We start from the raw sequence: 13,551 nt of genomic DNA, 5'->3' as shown, positions 1-13,551 counted from the left end.
GCATAGCAGCAAAAAAACTTTTTAACTTTAAAGGGACATGAAACCCAAAATTTTTCTTTCATGACTTAGAAAGAGCATACAATTTTAAACAACTTTCTCATTTACTTCTATTATCTAATTTGCTTCATTTTCTTTATATTATTTGCTGAAAAGCATATCTAGATATGCTCAGTAGATGCTGATTGGTGGCTGCACATAGATGTCTCGTGTGATTGGCTCACCCATGTACATTGCTATTTCTTTAACAAAGTATATCTAAAGAATGTTACAAATTAGATAATAGAAGTAAATTGGAATGTTATTTAAAATTGTATTCTCTACCTGATTCATGAAAGAAAATTTTGGGGTTTATTGTCCCTTTAATGTTCTAAAGAACCGATTCAAGTCCTTCTGTAGTTCAAACATGTCCCATTACTTTGTGGGCAAAAGAAAAGTCCTTTATCAAGTACACCCTGTTCAGGTGATGTTAAAGTGACATTACTCAAATTGATAGTTACATTTTGTTGCTGCGAGTAATCACTCACCGATTGCCCGTTGTTCCTCGATTCCTCTGCATATCTCCTTTGGCGGTACCACTTATGTTTCCTACCTCCATGTCTTTTAGATGTGCCTCTGTTTCGGAATTCCCCCGACCAAGACTCGGATGATGATCCCTATGAGCTGAATTGTGCACCAGACCTCTGAGCACGATGTCGCCAGAAACCGGAAGTGTTACCACCAAACCTGCCCGTCGGATCCCTTGACCAACGATATACGGTTCTGGAAGTATAGTCACTCTCATCCCTAGAGAACTTTTTCTTTTTTCGCTCCTGTATTTCTTTCTTCAAGGTGTCAATCTATGTATCCAGGGTTGCAACCAACGAATCCATTTCAGCAGCATGTAAACTAGCAGTTAATTCATTTTTCATTTCCTCAATCTGAGTGCTCTGCTTTTCAATCTCCTGCTGTAGATATTCAACGGTTAACACCATCAAGTCAAAGCTGCATTTATTAAGGATCATTTCAAATTTTTGGCAGTAATCATGGTTATCTCTCATCAGGGTCGGTCGGGTATTCATGCGCAAACCCCTTGGTATTAGTTTAACTCTGTGATACTCTGCCAAAGTTACTGCATGCAGTTCAAATGCGACATGTTTTTTTCTCAAGTATTCCAGCTTTTTGCTTACCACTTGTGAGGGTGAAGACTTTAAAAAGTCTCTGGAGCCACGAGCTAAGGTGGTAATCCTGGTGGCCTCCATGTCTGTATAACCAAAAGTCTTAGGCTCTGTATTCTCTTGTGATTTGTGTTTTCAGACTCCTATTGACTTCTATGGCATTCGGGACCTCGAGGGTGGTGGATTGAATACTAGGGGCTCCATGTACTAAGCCGTCAATTCATCCGTCATTTTAGACGCGGATAAACTCGCCGTTACTCGCTGCGGGCGAAATGGTGTCCGCTGTCACTATGTACTAATAATCCTCCAATAAATAGACAAGTCTAGCCCGCTGCAAGCAGTGGCGGATTATTGATAAATTTGACGTCTCGCTCGCCGCGACTAAGCTGATGTACTTTTAACTTTCAGTTGAATTGTCTGGCCAATTATTAACACGTGACATGCAAGGTGTCACGAACATCATAGTAGTCGCGGGAATAGAATTTTGCTCCTATAAAAGTTCAACTTATCTAAACAACTTTATTATTGTTCTAAATTTTTTGAAGAGTGATAACAGAGTTATTTTTGTAATATTTATTTACAATTTGGATATGGCTTCATCTGGATCTGATAATATATAAATATTAATATAAAAATAATTATAAAGATTGACAACTATACAATACAAATTTAAAATATAGATTACTCTTTAATTACAGTCGACAAATTTGGCGCAATTTATGTACATGGAAATGAGAGACAAATTAGACGCCAGTTATGCTGTACAATGCTGATATTACTGCCTTTTATATATGTCTAGACTGGCGTCTAGATTGACCTTCCTATTGTTTTGTACCTTGCCCGCCACCTAAAAGGTGGCGAGGCAAAAATAACGAGGTGGGAGCGGAAATTGTAGCGAGCGGACAAATAGATTTTTTAGTACATTCGTTTTTGGCGAGTTGGTGGTCAAATGTGTCTAATTACAGTGAAAAATGGAGCGGTAGCGAGGTTTGGCGGATAAGTACGCTCGCAATTTTAAAGATGCGAGTTTTAACATAATTGACGGCTTTGTACATATCAGTTTGCGAATTTTGACGCGAGATTTGTTGCGGGTAGCTCGCTGACTGCTTAGTACATGGAGCCCTAGGTACGCTGAGTCGTAAAAGACGCAACCATAAATGTAGACATTTATCCTGAGATTTAAAATCTGATTTTAGAGTCATGAGCATTTTAAGAACTTTTTCAATGGCAGGAAGCAGTGATAGCCACCTCATTTGAACATAGACCAACATCATCTGAAACCAGGGCCGGTGCAAGGATTTTTGTCTACACAGGCGAAGGTGCATTTGGACGCCCCCCCCCCCCCACCAAAAAACCCAGACAATATCACCAACCTCCCTGCCCTCCTCAAGACCACTCCCCCCATACCAAGTACATTTTATTTGCGCTCCATTAAGCCAACTTATTTTTCTTTTACATAAAAACACATATTTGTGGTTTTGTAAAGTGCATTTTATTAACAGATAATAACAGATAACAGATTTTTTGTTTTTGTTTGTGTGAGTGTCTGAACCCCTAAGGACTCTGAACTGTGGGAAATCTGGATTTGTTCCATAACATCTTGATCAAGAGAGGGTGCTATGCTGTTAAAGGGCCACTGTACTTATTATATTTTTTCTTTTTAATGTTTTCAAATGTCTTTTTATACCAGCTCAAGTCCAGAGCATTAAATGTACAGAATTATAGTTGCTGCTTTGAATGAGCATTGAGCAATATCAGCTGTTTCATCTGGGAGAATACACCTAAAGGATAGATTTCAAACACATTTAAGAGAAAATACAGTGTACAGCGTCTGTCCTGTTATTGTTAACTTAACAATAACCGGACAGACGTTTGACGCTGTGCACTGTATTTTCTCTAGTTAAATGTGTTTGAAATCTATCCTTTAGGTGTATTCTCCAAGATGAAACAGCTGATATTGCTCAATGCTCATTCAAAGCAGCAACTATAATTCTGTACATTTAATGCTATCTGTACTGTCTGGAGCTGGTATAGAAAAGACATTTGAAAACATTAAAAAAAAATAATAATAATAATAAATACAATGGCCCTTTAACAGCAATGCATAGCACCCTTTCTTGATCAAGATGTTAAGGAACAAATCCAGATTTCCCACAGTTCAGACAGTCACATAAACAAAAAATCACAAAAAGGTGGAATTTTGCAAAATTGGAAACTCAGAAAATGCAAGGTCTTAGCAAAAGAAAGCCATGTATAAATGAAATGCTATACTGTTAAAGGGCCATTGTACTTATTATTTTTTTCTAATGTTTTCCAATCTCTTTTTATACCTAACAACATATATTAATTTAATATAAAAAAGTATAATGAAGACAGGGTGTGTAAACTGTCTGCCAGTGCCAGTTTATTTATGAAGCCAACTGCTGCCAAGGGATTTTTGAGTTAATAAATTAAGGACACCACACTACTGCATCATGCATGCATGCATTGTTGGGGTCTCACAGACAGTCGGTGGTGAGTCAGTCACTGACTGACTGTGTAGTGTTAGGTTAGTTACTGTTTAAAATGTGATGAACTGTAGGACTGGTGGTCTGGGTTAGGTCAGGTGACTGTCTCTGTCTGTGTCAGGCTTGAGCTTCCAAGTTTCCAACCTCACCGTGACCTCACCTCAGTGACAGTTCCACTGACCACTCACTCTCAGACTCAGTCAGACTGACTAGTAGATCCCACGGGCTGCACCCCCCCCCCCACGCCCCCCCCCCCCCACGATCATCATCATGATCACACATCCATGCACATGACTTCACTAACTAACCTATCCAGATCCAGCATGACATGTATCCATCATGAATAAATGATTATGAATGTTTCCTAATTCCTTCCAATTCCAAATGATCCATCATCCTCCAAATAATCCTAAATTCCTACTGTCCTGTTCTGGACTCTGTGACTCTGTCCTGTGCTGCTGCACTCTGTCTTAGTCAGACTGACTGTTACTACTAGTAGTAGACTGGGCCTGCACCCCCCCCCCCCCGTCCCCCACCATCATCATATGATATTTATTTTATACAATTTAATTAACTCTCTGTGACTCTGTCCTGTCCTGTGCTGCTGCTGCACTCTGTCTTAGTCAGACTGACTGTTACTACTAGTAGACTGGGCGGCTGGGCCTGCACCCCCCCCCCGTCCCCCACCATCATCATATGATATATTTATATATTTTACAATTTAATTAACTCTCTGACTGTGACTCTGTCCTGTCCTGTGCTGCTGCCTGCTGCTGCACTCTGTCTTAGTCAGACTGACTGTTACCACTAGACTAGTAGACTGGGCCTGCACCCCCCCCCCCGGCGGTCCCCCACCATCATCATATCTTATATTTATTTTTTTTATATAATTTAATTAACATACATAACAACACAACATGTCATGATCACACTGTCTGTCACGACTCACACTACTAACCCCATCCAGACCATCCATCATCCCCAGCAGGCTCAGCCAGCCAGCATGACATGATGCATCATCCATATCCATTATGATTATTATTTTTTCATAATCCTCCACCTAACCTAATTCCAAATGATCCAATCCTGAACTGAATGTAAGGCTTATATGCTTATGCTTATATATATATATCTCCTCCTAAATAGGCTAAATCCTCCTACCGTAACTTGAACTTCTGTCACTGTGTTGACTTGTCTCACTCGTTGTTGTCCTCCACTCGGCGCTCCCAGTCCCTCTGCCTGCTGTGCTGGGCTGGTGACTGGTCTTCTTCTCAGGTGAACTGCGCAGCACGAGCGGGCTCTCTCCTCACGTGGCTGGCTCAGGCTGCCTGTGTCACGTTCCCTCTCTCACTCAGTCGAGTGACGTGATGTCACCAGGTGGTTGGACGGGCAGCCTGTCAGTCAGACTTCAGTCAGCCACTCAGAGAGGCTGTGTGTGCTGCGCTGCGCCGCAACTTAGCAACTGAACTTAGGCATAGGCAACTTCCTGTTTAACGATCGATCAGTGTCAGTGATGATGAGATTGATGTTGAAGATGAAGTTGTTCAAATTATTTATTTCACACATGTTATTCATAATCATGTTGCGGTCGGCGGGGGGGGGCTGGGGGGGGCGGAATGTGGGGTGGTCGGGGATCCAAAAAAAAAAATACTTAAAATTTTTTTTTTGTTTGAGCAGCAAATTAATCCGCAAATGCACTGCTGCTCTTGAGCGCCCCCCTGCTAATGCGCCCTAAGGCGGTAGCCTAAGCTGCCTATTACAAAACGCCGGCCCTGTCTGAAACTCTAGTTCTACATTGTGTATAAAATAGCAGTGTAAAGATATTTTGGAGATGACCCTCTCTACATCAACAGTCAATATAGCAGTAAATGATTGAACAGTGCTGTGGATAATGTGGGCTGCACACCAATTACTATCAGACCATGCCCAAGGCTTCTCTGTATTCAAAATACCTGACAAGAAAGAACCTTGAGCTCTTTATGATCAGATGCATCAATCAGCGCAGACATCAATGCAGCATTTTCTAAATCATAGTGCAAAAGAGCTTAAAGGGATATTCCAGCCAAAATTGGAAACCACATGGGTGCATTTTGGAATTGAACAGAAGCAATTTTATAATATACATGCGTTAGCAAAAATGCTTCTAATAAAAGCTATAGCTGTTTCAAAAGTGTATTTAAGTATGCACCGTGCACCAGCATTTTAAACACAGCACTTGCTCAGAGACCCTAAGGTGCTTGTTCCATCTGGTAATGACTCAATTTGTTCATTGCTGACATGATACAAGCCCCACTGATGATCTTAGCAGCTGCATTATTTAAAATGTGAGTGCACTGACAATATCTAGCTATGCTTTACATGCACATGCAAAGAAAAATGTTAGCACTAAAACAGTAATAACTTTTACTAGAAGCATTTTTGCTAATACAAATATATTGCAAATATGTTTCTATTCAGATGTAATTAATCTATGTGCATTTAAATTTTGACTGGAATGTCCCTTTAAGAATAAGGTGCAAACACATTTAAAATAATAGCTTTTTCTTTGGTACAGGTACATGCAGATTTGGGCTCTAAAGTTACCTGAAGTAGCTTTGATATACAATCCATGAACCTAAAACAATGATAGTGTGAGAATCTGTGATTTATGAAACCACTCTCAGCTGCAGCTAACTGTTAACTAACTAACTAACTAACTAACTAACTAACTACCTTATCACCAATTTTCAATTTTTTAATGAGCTAGTTGCTGCTGCATTAAAGGGACACTAAACCCACATTTTGTCTTTCATGATTCAGATAGAGCATGCAATTTTAAGCAACTTTCTAATTTACTCCTATTATCACATTGTCTTCATTCTCTTTGTATCTTTATTTGAAATGGAAGAATGTAAGTTTAGATGCCAGCCCATTTTTGGTGAACAACCTGGGTTGTTCTTGCTGATTGGTGGATAAATTCATCCACCAATGAATAAGTGCTTTCCAGGGTCCTGAACCAAACAAATAGCTTAGATGCCTTCTTTTTCAAATAAACATAGCAAGAGAACAAAGACAAATTGATAATAGGAGTAAATTAGAAAGTTGCTTAAAATTGCATGCTCTATCTGAATCACAAAAGACAAAAATTGGGTTCAGTGTCCCTTTAATTGCTCTTTTGTGTTTATCACTGCTTCAAGGGATAGAATAGTCACAATTTAAATCTGCATGAGAAAATGCTTCTAGTAAAAGTTATTAGTGTTTTAAATGGCATACACACATATGCTTTGAGGACCCCTGCACTAGTATTCAACCTCAGAGAGCTGGTGGTGGTTTGTATTGCGACTGGGAAGACTTCATTTATGTCATACAAGTCACTGCTGACTCTCTGAGAAGGTGTAGTGTTTGAATACTTGTGCACGTACCCTCAGAGGCTATGTGCATATGCTGCTAAAAACAGTAATAACTTTTATTAGAAGCATTTTTGCTAATGGCTGTATGTTTAATAAATACTTCTAACTAAAATTGAAATGCACCCATGTACATTTAAATGTTGACCTTTCTATCCCTTTAAGTGAGTTTTCTTCAAACCATGTCCACTATGGCTGATGGAGAAAGTAGAGGAACATGTGTTGCATCTCATGCTAGAGTCTGATGTCGTAATGATTGAAAGCTCTTCATTCAGGTGAGATGATCTAAAATAACCCTACAGCAATATGAGATCCCTAGTGAAATTCTTAAAAGGCATATTTTGCTATACTTCTTCAAGGGGTGTTCACTGAATTTCTGTATGTGAAGGAGAGACAAGTTCAGTGAAGTATAGCTCTGCATGACATCAGAGTTCTGCTGCATTTACTCTTTGTATTTTGTATTCTACACCTCCAATTCTGAAAAAGTTGGGACAGTATGGAAAATGCAAAAAAAAAAAAAAGAAAAAAAAAAAAAGAGTCATTTGAAAACTCAATTCACCCTGTACTATATTTAAAACACATACGGCTAGATTTAGAGTTTTGTCGGTAACGACCCGCGTAGCTAACGCTGGCTTTTTTCTGGCCGCACCTTTAAAATAACTCTGGTATTGAGAGTCCACAGAATGGCTGCGTTAGGCTCCAAAAAAGGAGCGTACAGCATATTTAACGCCACTGCAACTCTCGATACCAGAGTTGCTTACGGACGCGGCCAGCCTCAAAAACGTGCTCATGCACGATTCCCCCATAGGAAACAATGGGGCTGTTTGAGCTGAAAAAAAAACCTAACACCTGCAAAAAAGCCGCGTTCAGCTCCTAACGCAGCCCCATTGTTTGCTATGGGGAAACACTTCCTACGTCTGCACCTAACACTCTAACATGTACCCCGAGTCTAAACACCCCTAATCTTACACTTATTAACCCCTATTCTGCCGCCCCCGCTATCGCTGACCCCTGCATATTATTATTAACCCCTAATCTGCCGCTCCGTAAACCGCCGCTACTTACATTATCGATATGTACCCCTAATCTGCTGTCCCTAACACCGCCGACCCTTATATTATATTTATTAACCCCTAATCTGCCCCCCACAACGTCGCCTCCACCTGCCTACACTTATTAACCCCTAATCTGCCGAGCGGACCGCACCGCTATTATAATAAAGTTATTAACCCCTAATCCGCCTCACTAACCCTATACTAAATAGTATTAACCCCTAATCTGCCCTCCCTAACATCGCCGACACCTAACTTCAAACATTAACCCCTAATCTGCCGACTGGAGCTCACCGCTATTCTAATAAATGTATTAACCCCTAAAGCTAAGTCTAACCCTAACACTAACACCCCCCTAAATTAAATATAATTTAAATCTAACGAAATTAATTAACTCTTATTAAATAAATTATTCCTATTTAAAGCTAAATACTTACCTGTAAAATAAATCCTAATATAGCTACAATATAAATTATAATTATATTATAGCTATTTTAGGATTTATATTTATTTTACAGGTAACTTTGTATTTATTTTAACCAGGTACAATAGCTAAAATAGTTAAAATAATTACAAAATTACCTGTAAAATAAATCCTAACCTAAGTTACAATTAAACCTAACACTACACTATCAATAAATTAATTAAATAAAATACCTACAATTACCTACAATTAAACCTAACACTACACTATCAATACATTAATTAAATACAATATCTACAAATAAATACAATGAAATAAACTAACTAAAGTACAAAAAATAAAAAACAACTAAGTTACAAAAAATAAAAAAATATTTACAAACATCAGAAAAATATTACAACAATTTTAAACTAATTACACCTACTCTAAGCCCCCTAATAAAATAACAAAGACCCCCAAAATAAAAAAATGCCCTACCCTATTCTAAATTACTAAAGTTCAAAGCTCTTTTACCTTACCAGCCCTGAACAGGGCCCTTTGCGGGGCATGCCCCAAAGAATTCAGCTCTTTTTCCTGTAAAAAAAAAACATACAATACCCCCCCCAACATTACAACCCACCACCCACATACCCCTAATCTAACCCAAACCCCCCTTAAATAAACCTAACACTAAGCCCCTGAAGATCTTCCTACCTTATCTTCACCATACCAGGTTCACCGATCGATCCAGAAGAGCTCCTCCGATGTCCTGATCCAAGCCCAAGCAGGGGGCTGAAGATGTCCATGATCCGGCTGAAGTCTTCATCCAAACGGGAGCTGAAGAGGTCCATGATCCGGCTGAAGTCATCATCCAAGCGGGAGCTGAAGAGGTCCATGATCCGGCTGAAGTCTTCTATCAACGGCATCTTCAATCTTCTTTCTTCCGGATCCATCTTGTAGACCTCCGACGCGGAACATCCTGCTGGCCCGACAGACTACCGATGAATGAAGGCTCCTTTAAGGGACGTCATCCAAGATGGCGTCCCTCAAATTCCGATTGGCTGATAGGATTCTATCAGCCAATCGGAATTAAGGTAGGAAAATTCTGATTGGCTGATGGAATCAGCCAATCAGAATCAAGTTCAATCCGATTGGCTGATCGGAATTTCTTCCAAAACCGTGATAAAAAGAATGCTCTTCAAAAAATGCTTGAAAAGAACAAAAACATGTGATGTGGTGAAAAATGTGACAAAAGATATTGTAAAATTATGATGATAAAATAGAAAATATATTAAAAAATATCGAAAAATATATTAAAAAATATCCAAAAATTATATAAAAATCAAAAAATGTATTGCAGTAAAAAACAATCTAGTGATTAATCCTCAGTCCAGTGCTTTTCCATAAAAACGTGTATAATAAAATATAGAATACAACCAATAAGTCAGTGGAGTGTCAGACTAATCCAATTCAGGATGAGTCAGTGCAGTGAAATGTCAAACAGTTAAAAAGTAGTAATAATTTCAAGTATCCTCACGGTCCTATGTGTACAAGGTTTTCAAGACACCCTGGGTCTCTCTTTTCTCAAGCGAGCGGTCCCTCAGCCTTTTCAAGCTTTTGTCCCTCTGCTTGCTAGCCCACGGTCCCTGGTTCTATGTATACAAGATCTTCAAGGCACCCTGGGTCCCTTTGCCCTCAAGCGTGCGGTCCCTAAGCCTCTTCAAGCTTTTGTCCCTCTGCTTGCTAGCTCACGGTCCCTCTGCCGAAAAAATATATAATAGTGTAGATTGCTACAATTTGGTAAATAATATGAAATAAACCTTACCAGCCAACGCGTTTCGGTCGAATAATGACCTTTCTCAAGACTGGTTTTCTCTATCTGACAGGGGATTTAAATACCCGGTTTCTTATGACCTTTCTATGATACCGGAAGTGCTTCTTAAGAACCTCCGTATCTTTTGATATTGTTTTTTCTCTAATTCTCCTATATTTATGCAGTTCCTACTATAGGAGTCAGTGTGGTCCCGGTGCTACTCATAACCCCATCTCAATATATCAAATAGTCATTTTACGGCCATTTGTTAACTCGATTTTTTGTCCGTTTGGTATTTGTATGTCTTTGCTCTAATTGGCTACTTATGGGGGTGTGCGACGAATTGGTTTCCTTATTGGATACTTTCATAAGGGGTATGTTCTAATTCTTCTCTATGATTGGTGTAGTTTCAAGCTTCATTCTGGTTTGTTCTGATGTCGCTACAGGGGAAATACAACCTTTATTTCTCTATACTAGTTTTTATTCTAATATTCCTTAAGATCTCTGCTGTACATATGTGCTACATCCTGGGATATCTGACCTTTGCCGTTATCTACCCAATTTAATCCCTTTTTCTTTAGGTCTCAACTTTACGTCCCTTCTAAGCTTTTCACATAAAATGTATACTTCAATTTCGCCTAGTTGTATATTTCTCACAACAGAGATAAGTCTATTACCATATATACATGATTAATGTAACACATTTGTAAAGTAAAGTATTAATTGTAGCAATCTACACTATTATATATTTTTTCGGCAGAGGGACCGTGAGCTAGCAAGCAGAGGGACAAAAGCTTGAAGAGGCTTAGGGACCGCACGCTTGAGGGCAAAGGGACCCAGGGTGCCTTGAAGATCTTGTATACATAGAACCAGGGACCGTGGGCTAGCAAGCAGAGGGACAAAAGCTTGAAAAGGCTGAGGGACCACTCGCTTGAGAAAAGAGAGACCCAGGGTGTCTTGAAAACCTTGTACACATAGGACCGTGAGGATACTTGAAATTATTATTACTTTTTAACTGTTTGACATTTCACTGCACTGACTCATCCTGAATTGGATTAGTCTGACACTCCACTGACTTATTGGTTGTATTCTATATTTTATTATACACGTTTTTATGGAAAAGCACTGGACTGAGGATTAATCACTAGATTGTTTTTTACTGCAATACATTTTTTGATTTTTATATAATTTTTGGATATTTTTTAATATATTTTTCGATATTTTTTAATATATTTTCTATTTTATCATCATAATTTTACAATATCTTTTGTCACATTTTTCACCACATCACATGTTTTTGTTCTTTTCAAGCGTTTTTTGAAGAGCATTCTTTTTATCACGGTTTTGGAAGAAATTCCAAAGCAGGTTGTACATTGTATAATATTTTAGGAAACACATGAGCGTTTGTAATAGTTATAGGAGTCACGTGATTCTTTAAGGAGACACTAGAAAATCACAAGGTTTTAGAATTTGATATTTTGCCGCACATGTATCTAGGACCGGTTTTGGGTGATATAATTTAGCCAATCCGGAGAAATAACTGCATTCTGTCTGCCACCCTTAATATATAAAAGGCATTATTTGTGGTATACTGACTACCCCACTAGTGTATTTAAGAACTTTTAACAGACCGTAGAAGCTTTAAAAGCTCCAAAATTGATTGTACAGCTCCAATGAATGGTTGGAATAAGGATTAGATTGTTAACATGGATCCATGAGGGACATTAAGATTGTTTTTATACTGCCAAGCAGAGATTTGTTTTTAAGATCCTGAGGATTGTGTTTTTTAACTAATTGTTTGTCATTTTTTAATAAAAGCTGTTTAAATACAACATCGGGTTCCAATAACACTGGTCTCATTGTATAAACTTTCACTCTCATTGATGAAAGATAACAATCTTTCAATAGTGTTGATACCAAAACACTGAAACACATTTGTAAAGCAATTTTTAGTGTAATTTTAGTGTATTTAGACCCTGCCTTCTACGGTTGGCGCTTTGATATATATCCAATTCATTTTATTTCCATATTTTGACCACTAGGGGTCAATCTATCTTAGCTAAGGGTCACTTCCAGCAGGCGCTTGGTGAATTGGTCTAAGAATTATCTAGTTTGTCCTAGTTTGCACTTAGCAGCCGCTGTCAGCATTATATTTGTACATTATGGATTCATTTCAGAGTCTAAGACAGTCTATTGATATCAATATTACCCAGAATGATAGGGGAGAGAACCCAACAAGAGAGGAGGAGGACACTATAGATATACAATTGATATTTAAAGAACTGGAAAAACTGCTAGTCTCTGAAGTCAAATATAAAGGAGAAATTTCATTTATTAAAAAATGCTTAGAACTAGAACTAATCCCGAAGGGGCTATTGGTACATAAGGATTGTGCATTTCCACTATCAGATACCATAGCAGAAAAATGGAAAAATGTGCTAATTGAAGCTTCAAGAAAGCTAATGGAACTGATTATCGAATACAGGGAAGCATTATTAACCAATATAGATCTTGAAATTAAAGAGAACGATTTTGGGAGAATCGAAAACTATCCAGAGAGAAGTTGGAGAAACCGAGAGAACCGGGAGGGACAACACCCTCATGATATGAGGGAGTTCCAACATAGATGGAACTATGGCGAAGAGAGACCATACGACAGAAGATGGGACCATGATTATGGAACACCAAGAGAAATGAGAAGACAACAGAAACGAGTAGAAAATGGGAATGTTGAGAAATTAAAAGAAACTAAAAGAAGTGAAAACCTAGAAGGAAAGGGTGATAGAGGAGATAATAATAAAACCCGTATACCAAATCTCCCAACACCACAAGATTTGGAAGCACCACATTCCTCTTCTTCTGCTACTCCTTCTTCTTTTTTAGTATTGGACCACTACCACCACAGAGAATGGGAGGAAAATCAGTCAACGACAAAGGTAAAAACAAAAAACATAGAGGGAAGAGAGGAGGGGTCAAAATAAAGAAGAAGGATGGAAATACCGATGAACAGAAGGATGAGGTGACCAATAAAGGGATATTTAACCTAAGCTCCTATGAACTAAACAATGATGAAAAATCGATTTTAGGACTAGGTTTATCATTTGCACCATCTAGAAGCCTTGATAAATTTAACACCTTTGTGAACACCAAAGAGTTCATCAGGAAACTTACTTTAAAGAGATTCTTTCTCAAATCCCCACTCGAAAGGATGAATTATGGATTTAAGGAGTATGATT

This window comes from Bombina bombina, chromosome 6 (assembly GCF_027579735.1).
Source record: "Bombina bombina isolate aBomBom1 chromosome 6, aBomBom1.pri, whole genome shotgun sequence".
Classification (NCBI taxonomy): Eukaryota; Metazoa; Chordata; class Amphibia; order Anura; family Bombinatoridae; genus Bombina; species Bombina bombina.
Note: the sequence above shows the minus strand (reverse complement) of the source record.